Source organism: Cygnus atratus, chromosome 5, assembly GCF_013377495.2.
Source record: "Cygnus atratus isolate AKBS03 ecotype Queensland, Australia chromosome 5, CAtr_DNAZoo_HiC_assembly, whole genome shotgun sequence".
Classification (NCBI taxonomy): Eukaryota; Metazoa; Chordata; class Aves; order Anseriformes; family Anatidae; genus Cygnus; species Cygnus atratus.
Window position 1 is genome coordinate 51,912,838 of NC_066366.1, and position 7,500 is coordinate 51,920,337.

Consider the following 7,500-nt stretch of genomic DNA (forward strand, 5'->3'; position numbering starts at 1 on the left):
CCCTGCTATGATTTATGAAGGGATTCCTCATTTGCCTAATTGATTCACTTTCTTAAGACAACATCTGGAGTTGCAATTCCTATTAAAGTGCTGTAGTTAGATCTGATGACTAGATCAGATGTTCTTTCATTTGTATTCCTTTTATTATCTGTTTTTGTAGCATACACACTGAAAACTGAAGCCACGCAGCCGTCCGCCAATGAATCCGGAGCCTCTCTAGCATCTGCCTGCAAACGGCTGTCTACTTTTTGATTTTTAAACCCTTCCCACTCGCCCCCCAATCCCCAGTCAGGCTGAACATTTCCCCCGTTTCAGGAGACACCCTCCTAGCCGGCGGGATGCGAAGGATGCGCAGCTGCCTGGAGTCGGGCTTGCGACTGCTTCCTCGGCAGTCAGCAGAAGGGGGCGCTGCTGGAGCAGAGCAGCCAGCACCTCGCCCCCTGCCTGCCCGCCCCATGCTTCCTGCCCCCTGCCTGCCTGGATGCTGCCTGCACCCTGCTTGCCCCCTGGTGAGCCCCCAGACTTCTGCCTGCCTGCCCCAGGACTGCTGCCCAGGGCCTATCGCTCCCTGCCCCTGCCCCACCACCGCCTTGCCCTCTGTCCACCTCCCATTGCAGAACTTACATTGGAAGAACTTAGCAGGCACGGCTCGAAGGTCCAGTTGCAGTTGTTTGGGCCCATGCTGGTGTCAAAGGCAAAGCAGTTGCCATCGAGCTGAGGTTGTGTCACTGATGGATAGCCCTCTGCACTTAATGCTCCCCAGACTGGTTTGCAAGTGACAGGGGATGGCTGCTGCAGTGTTGATATTTTATTACTATTATTATTGGTTGTTTTTGTTTTTGTTTTTCTCCTCGTGCCAAGATTATTTGTTAGTGGCTGTTTATTTTTGTTTGTTTGTTTGTTTTATTTTTTTCTTGCCAGGTATCTCATGTTGTCATCTGAAAACTTCGCATCCTGGAGTTTTTGTATCAGCTAAAATCTGCCGGCCAAATGCTGAGAATCATTTTTACCCTCCTTTATCTTTCTTCTTCTTCAGCATCCAGCTTCTCCTGGAATTGGGTTGTAAGAAACTGGCCTTCCATCTTGCCTATTGGGACAGCAAGATCTGTGTGAATTATCCTCAGTAAATATTACTTTCACATTTGGATCTCCACTCATTTCCCTTATGACCCCTGACAGTCTTCTCCTAGGGTTTGATTATAAGTCACTTTAGTCTGGACTGGGCTGAAGCCTCCTAGGGCTTCGATTAATCCACCGCACCTAGCATTTCTGTGACTATAAAAGGAAAAGTTATGATTCTGAATAAGCATCATGCGGAAGAAAGAAGCAAAAGCATAAAGTATTAAACTTTCATCCAGCACCATAGGAGAGATGTAGTTATTAAATTTCAGCTGCTTATCAAACTGATATGAAAGTCATTTTGCATGATTGCTTTGCATCCTCAAATCTTCTGCTTTTATTTGCAGTGCATCTCTGCGCTTTCTTATTAGAAAAATACTCAAAGGATAAAAAAGCTGATAATATTATTCAGTTTTGACAATTAGGTAGAAAAAACATTTTAAGAAGTGCTTTTTTTATTGCAGCTAGTAATAATAGTGGTGGTCCTCCTGGTAGCAGTCTCTTCTGATGCTACCCAGGGTGATGCTAGCTTTACCCTGTAATGGCTAAAGCCCTGATGGTTATACTGGTAGAGCTGTTAAGGAGTGTGAACCAGGATGTCATTCGCAGTATCACAAACAATGCATGCAGACACAGCTTATTTTGTCTTGAAAGGTCCATATTTCATGCCTTTTTCACTCCCTCTTTCCATTTCAAAGACTCACAGATGGACTGTGGCTTGTAGCAATGAGGGGCAGGAGGGGATAGCACCTTCCCTTGTTTTGTGCACCCTGTCCTGGGCTCCCCTACAGCTGATGTCCTTCCCTTCGGGATCTCCTTTACGTTAGCCCCTTCAGCAAACCTATCTCTGTCTATTTATAATCAATCTCCCATACACTTTACTGGCCCAGCAACTGCCTTTAATTGTTACCTCCCCACATTGTGGTTCCCTTGCATTTCAGCTTAATTTTTTCCTGATGCTTTGCGTGTGAATTTAGGCAAAGCTGTGAGCATTCATGGGAATGCTGAGCCCCTATCATTCCATCTCCTACAACTCTCCCTTTCCCCACAGTGGGTTTCCACAACTTGATGCTTAGTGTTTGTTTTATTTTTGGTGTTTTTTTTTGTGTGTGTGTGTGTGTGTTTGTTGTTTTGTTTTGCTTGTTTGTTTTTTCCCAACAAACGTTCCAAGCATTTCTTCAGTACTCTCCCCCCTTCCTACTTTCTGTCAATGATCTCCCATCTCCCGATGGGTCTTACTCCTCCATGATTTAATTCATCCTCAGCAACTATTGCAAACCCAATGGCTCCTTAGCAGTTATCTCTTCATCTTTTATTGCTACCTTCTGTCCAGTCTGTACATCTCATACTATCCATCTCTGGCCAGATGTCTGGTCACAAACTCAGTATGACAAAAAATAAAACCTCTTCATCACTCTTTTTGAGCCTTGGTTTCTCCATTATTGTATAGAATTATTACTCCTTTCCATAATGCTGGAGGCTATTAGCACCATACCTGCTCCTCTCACTTTCTATCTTTAAGTTCTACAAATCAGGTCACTACTTTTCCAGCCTTTATAAAGCATATCTTTGTCATACCATTAGACCTTGCTGTCTAGATTGGATTTCTGTTTCCGAGACTATGAGAACTTTCCCCCTCTGATTTTTTTGCACCTCTACATTACTGTCCTCCCAGACAATAATTTGCTCGATATATGCCTACAATTAGGGAGAGCAGTTTTATGTACTTCTTGATGCTGAGACGTGGAAAGATCTCAGCATCCTCCTCCCACGGAGAGGAATTCTAGTGACCACTGCCATGCGGCACATCTTCTAATTAGTTTTTGTGCTGTCCTGAATTCAGAGTGGGGTAGTCTGGATTATAGCTCAAGGGCTGATTTTCTTTGACCCCTAAAGGATTGTGAACACTTTCCCTGTGCCACCTACCAAAATCTCAACCCTGGGTGCAGCAGTGGCTCTCACGTGGCATTGGGGAGCAATGCAGGCATCCCACAGAGGGACAGAAGCTGTAGAGATCTGGGCTGGAGAAAAGGATGAATTGTATAGGAAATACTTCATGAGGAGAGAGGGAGAGAATGATAGTATTAGGAAAAATATTCTGACAGTGAGATGTGCTAAGCTAGGGGGGAGGACGATATCTCCTTTGTGGGATTATTCATTGGAATATATTTATTACTGTGTTGTCCAAAGCACTTTACAAATTCTTAGATATGATTGTATATTATACCTTGGCAAGGAAAAGAACAGATGTCTTTATAAAGGACAATCTAATCAAGGAAAAATAACAATTAGCCAGGAATTTGCTAAAGGAATCTGTAACTGTAACTCACGGTCAGACCAAAAAAAAAAAAAAAAAAAACAAGCTGGCTGAATTTTGCTGTGTTGATCTCTGGCTTCTCAGTCTACATTAAACTCCTATAGAGTTTTTGCACAAAATATTGCTTCAACGAGAGAAAGTAAAATTATCTTATTTCACTGTCTAGGGGCTAATATTTTTTCTCTGAAGGCTGATAGGTCTCCATTTTCCAAATAAAAAACAAAGGCAGGTCATATGTTAAAAATATATATAAGGTCCTCTGCAGAGTGCTTTAACATGCCTAGCAGTATAGTCCCACTTTATTCCTCGAAGAGTAAAATTACAGTGTGTAGCAGGGCTGGCACCATGCTTTCATGCTGTGCAGACATTAGAGCAGAGGGAATAATTCACAATGAATAGTTTAGTCAGTCAGCTTAGCCCTTTTTCTGCTTATGGGATCTCCATGGGCAGACTGAGGTTTCCTTGAGTTTATTATGCAAAAGAATTCAACAAGATCCTTTTTCCTCTCTAAGTACTTTTAATTGCATGGATTGCTCAGGAACACTTTTGTGTGAACATTCACCAGTCACTTCTTGAGCTTTGTTAGTTATGACTGCTTTGATGAGTCATATGGTGTTGATTTATTTTTCCAATGTGTTGAGCGTGCAAAAACTTCTGGGACACATATTCATGTGTGTGAATCTAAGATCTAGTTTCCATCAATACTAATGTCTGCTGTTCTGAAATTCTCTGTGAATAGCCACAATATTAATTTAATCATACAAATGTCCCTAGAAAGCAAACAAAACTAGCAGATAGTATGGTTGATGTGAATCCATTTCCAAATTCCAGTGACTGCACAAGCTTTTTAATAGCATTTACCCAACTATAGTAGATTATAGAAATAATGTTGTAGTCTCACTGCTCTCCTTTCATTCCACCCTATGTTTCTTTCTTCTTATGAAGTAGCAGTGGGAATGAATTAAAAGCAAGCCTTCCCCCAGAAAAATCCAGTATTAAAGTAAACATCTTTGAGTACCAAATAGCTAGCTCCCATATATTACAGTTGTACTTGGGAGGTCTAGTTCAGCACCTGCCTGTCTCCAGGATGAGGATTCAGTTAAGAAATATATAAGATGATATCGTGCTATAGGGGCAAAAATAGTTTTGAAACTCTACCCAGGCTTTCTGTAAACAGAGGTACATTTCTTTGAAAGCAAACATTTGCAGTTAAAATGCAGCAGTTTTCCACACTGTGATACTCCACTCCCAATTGTAATAGAATACATATAATGGTGTGTAAGAGCTAGCAGGTACAAACAATAGAATTTCAATGTGAATTTCTGCTTCCTAGATACAAGGTGCTACCCTCAAGAACTTTACTGTAGTTGCAGAGTATTACTGAGACAAACTGTGTTCCTCAATATGATTCTCCATGATTTTCTAGAGAAGATCTGTTGTGTCCCCACGCTGGCCTGCCTTGAATGTATGTCTAGTTTAAACTATCCCAACCTCCTCAGGATCAAAGATGCTCTTCGCATTAAATCTGGTTACTTGATTGAAGAGACCACCAGTCTCCAATATATTAGAAGACCCCTAGCAAACTTACCTGTTTTTGAGGACTTAAGTGTCTGTAACCATTTGCACCAGTGCTTATATTGACCACATCTAGAACCACATCTGTGTTGTTATCTTACGGGCTTTTTGCTCTGAAGACATATTTATGCTTTCCTTATTGTTATCTACCTGAAGCTTCTATCTGTCTGAAGTTAATGTGAATTCTTCACAGCAAAATAAGAACACAAGACCAGGTTCTTTATAACTCTGATTTGAAAACTCCAGCTTGGCACCGGTCTCAGACATCATACTGTGCAACAAGTATCTTGGATCAGAAGCTGTGCATCAGTCATTTGCTGTGATCTGTACACCTTGCAATTATTATGGAATTCATGGCAGATTTTTCTATGGTGACATCATCATTTTAACTTAGTGTTTTGCAGACTTGATTAAGTTGGTCTTTGCTAAGTGAGGCAGTACCCTTTCTTCATCTGGGAAACCAAAGCAAAGTGTTGAAAACAGTCAAATTTTGCCCGCCTACTTTTTGAGATGAAAGATATGAATTTTCCAGACATGTTGGACTGACTGTGTGACGCTTCTCATGCTCAGGTCATGGCTTGGCTAACCTTGCTTCCTGGCTAGGGGAGATGGTCATTCTGCGAAGTCTGTTTGGAGTCTGGAGATCAACCAAATGAAGGGGAAAAAAGTGCACACCTGTGAACATTTTAGTATGAATTATTGCTTCTTCATTACATAGGGTTGTGAAGTGAAATCCAGTCCACCAAATTTTTGGCATTTCTTTTGCACTTAAAGTTTTGGTTGTTATTGAATCTGGGCTGCTAAAATAAGCGGACAAATTCTCTATCTAATCAATAGGAGAGGCTTCTGAAAACCTCCAAAACAATTCTACCTTTTAAAGTTTTTGTTCACTGTAATTTATGTTTCAATGCCTTAGGCAGACTGGAACCCCACTGCCAGGAAGAGAGCTAGGTTGTAGACATTTTCCAAAGACTCAGCTATCTGAGTCTGGAGAACCTGATTATAACGCCTTTGAGTGCTGAACTTCACCGTCTTATTGTTTAACTTAAAACTCACGGAAATAATTTCAACACATGGATGTGTTTTGGAAATTGGAAAAAAAAAAAAAAGAATTTGTCAATCAGCACAAGTGACTTTGGCTGTAACTTCTGGTCTCTATGCAGAAGCAGAAGAGGGCTATTATCATCTGTGCAACCTATTATTAGGGATGGAATGAAAACAAATTTGAGCAAATGTTACTGTCATTTGGCTAAACATCACAGTGAAATCCAAACTCAGGACTAGTTATTTGAGTTTCATGCCCAAACAGAGTTGGATAGATAGATTTCTTCTTCTTCCTTCCAACCTCAACATCCTTTTCTTCTTTCTCTACCCCCCCCTTTCTGGTAGTACTAATGCATACCTTTCTTCCTATTTCTAATTCTCCCCTGAGCTTCTATCTGCCTCCTATGTATGGATAGATATGAATCTTCTCTACTTTTCTGCTCCCATCCCCAAATGCTGTTACTCCTTACTGAAAATCTTAAGGTTCCCATGTTTCTAAATGTTCTGGCCAGTTTTACTACAGTGTGTTCTGGGCCCTTATATTTTTTTCATTTTCTCCCTAATTTTCAGAACACATGCACATACTGATCTCTGTGTGCACTTTAGCTCCATGTCCAAAGTGGCTGTTGTTTTTTATTAAATAGAAACTCTGCCAAATCACCTGCTCTTAGAGCTCTCCATTCCCAGGTTCCCTACATCCCTTTCCTTCCTCTCTTTTACTGCCTTGCAATGTGAAACTGATTTTTTCCTCCCCTTGCATATCTCTTGAACTCCAGCAGGAGCTCAGGAGAGAAAAGGTCTCTGCTGCTAGTCCTGGATCAAGATATCCAGCCAACTCCAGTGAGCTGGAGCAAAATCTTGCTCATGTGGCAGGGATATGTATCATAGGGGACCTAGAGTATCTGTGCAATCTGATTGACGCATAGAAACTTTGAGAAACATAAAAAGCCTCTAATGACCATAAATACATTTTTTTTCCTTCCCTCCCAAAAGCTTAGGAGTTGACCAGTTTTGAAGACCTAGTTTTAAATTGCAGAGCAATTAAGGAAACAACTGAAAGGTCTATTTATTTTTAAACATTGGAAGACAATATATTTTCCCTAATCATATTCTCAGAAGTGAATATTCACCTGAAATAGAGCCATGCAACAGAAAACTTCTGACCTAAATGATAAATTCTGGCAAAGCAGTACCTACTGAAAGTAGATTTTGCTGATGGAAATTTCAAGCTATCTTTACAGATATGGCTGTTTCTAGTCCTTGAGGAAAAACTAAATTTCATGTTAAAGAAAGGTGTCTTGAAAATACATTTTTCTAATTATCAAATATAATATGTATGGTGTGCTTTCCCCACGTTTGGCCTATCAATATGTGGCATCCCTAACATATTGGTGACAGTGAAATTTTATCCACCTGCACTTTTAATATTTTAATTGCTTCCCAGG